The 2,158-nt window shown below is 39.5% G+C and overlaps 1 pseudogene across 1 annotated transcript; it reads right to left on the reverse strand.

Annotated features, from left to right (window-relative positions):
• Window positions 1-793: 793 nt before the first annotated feature.
• LOC106477502 lies at window positions 794-1,842 on the reverse strand (annotated as a pseudogene). Its single transcript, XR_001291998.2, has one exon. The product of XR_001291998.2 is annotated as a glutathione S-transferase Mu 1 pseudogene (transcript).
• Window positions 1,843-2,158: the final 316 nt, after the last annotated feature.

A 2,158-nucleotide genomic window follows, 5' to 3' on the forward strand; every position in this document is an offset into this window, starting at 1 on the left:
TAATTTCTAACAAACCAGCTGGTTCTAGAAGATCTTGTTGCTTAACAACAACATTATAATTCATCTTGTAGTGTTCTTACATTTTGTTGCTGGTTTTATTTAGTGATCAATCGCTGAAAAGCTAATTTATCGACAACAGTCCTAAAACGTAGATTGTTTTAAATGCAGTATTTCACCGACGTAAAAAGGAGACAAGGAAAAAATACCGAAAAACTAGATAGGCTTAACTGTTTCTTAAAAAAAGACAAAAAACTTTCGTAATGACAGGAACAAGCAAGCCGGTCCCGAGCTTGTGAAATATGTAAAACAAAGACAGCATTTTTAACTGACAACATGCTAACATTGCACCGACAACATGCTAACATTGTACCGACAACATGCTAACATTGTACTGACAACATGCTAACATTGTACCACAACATGCTAACATTGTACCAACAACATGCTAACATTGTACCAACAACGTGCTAACATTGTACTGACAACCTGCTAACATTGTACCGACAACATGCTAACATTGTACCAACAACGTGCTAACATTGTACTGACAACATGCTAACATTGTACTGACAACATGCTAACATCGTACTTGACAGTCCGCTAACAGCACGCAAACACAAAACCGAAAGTTCACAAACATTGTACTGACAGTTCACTAACATTGTGTTGATAGTCCGATAACATTGTATCAACAGTTCACTCACTTCTGTAACATGAATATTTACAGAGTGATCTTATTTTCACTTCTGTAACATGTACTTCAAGTTATCTCATTTATGACGTCAATACTTTCTCATAGTTCAACATTTTATTATTTTACATAAATGAATACATCAGAGAGCCGAATTTTTAATAGTTTAAAGTTTGTACAGTAAGTATCGATAGAACAGTCGGGTTTTTAGTGATTATAAAAATCTGTAAAGGAAACCTTTGACATAATAGAATTTAGTTATTAGGCTTAACTAGAAGTAGAACACTATAGATACTACGTTACTGTCTTATCGGTAAGTATTAGATGACAAGTCCGATGTCGCTTGTTTTTACATATCCTTCCAAGGAAAAGAATACCCCATGTCTATGTATGAATTCGGAAACATCTCTCGGGCCTTCTCGGGTTTGTTCGGGCTGAATGTTCCTCCGAATGAAGCGAACGGAGCATACAAGGGATACCATCTGAACCTGTCGGACTCCATGTATTTCTTTATGGCCGGTAATTCTTCGAATCGAGTCGTGAACTGCTGGAGATTAGAGAAGTCCTCTAGACAGTGCGGATCAAACAGGCGGTGGTGGTCCAGTACTTCGTAGCACATGAAGTCGACGTAGGTCACTCTGTCTCCAACTAGCCATTGTCCAGAACCGAGGAATTCGGACAACAGTCTTAACAGTTCAGGTAGACGACCCAGGTAGTTTTTCCGCATGTTTCCGTAAACTTCCGGCGGAACGTAAGCTACCCTAATCAATCCAAATCTCATGTCACACAGCTGTTGTTCCACTAAATCCATGCGGATCCGTTCCTCTTCGGACTTGGCGTCAAGATCATTTTTACGAGCTAGATACCTCATAATGGCCACACTCTGGGTCAACTTGAGGTCACCATCGATGTAGTAAGGAATATTAGGAAAATCTAGAGCTAAAGACATACGCTCCATCTCCCATTCTCCACGACCCCATTCGGGGGGGTCGCCAGGAACGTATAGTTTGTCTTCATAGTCTGTTCCAGTGTATGCCAGCATGTAACGGATGGGCTCACACAGCCCCCGAAGCTTCCAATACCCGAGTACAGGCGACATGCTATAATGTTTCCTCAGAACTGGTGATCTTCAATCTCCTAGTCCAGAGTCTCCTCCGTTTCTTTTATAGAGGATTATCACGTGCTTGTCACGCTAAGTTTTATATCACCCTTAGTCTATCATAGTAAGTCACCTGAGCTAGATTACTTGTAGGAAAAACACAAAGTAACATATTTACACACAAAACGATGTTTTTTATCTGTGTGTGAACTACCGTACATCATGTGAACAGTGTACACAAAAAACGTTATGAATTCAAGAAAATCTGTGTAAATTACATATCACAGCCACACCATACATAAAACATTGAATTTCACAGTCACACGAAGCATGAAACGTTGGATTTCATGGTCATATAGGACATGAAC

Source organism: Limulus polyphemus, unplaced genomic scaffold (genome assembly GCF_000517525.1).
Source record: "Limulus polyphemus unplaced genomic scaffold, Limulus_polyphemus-2.1.2 Scaffold16651, whole genome shotgun sequence".
Lineage (NCBI taxonomy): Eukaryota > Metazoa > Arthropoda > Merostomata > Xiphosura > Limulidae > Limulus > Limulus polyphemus.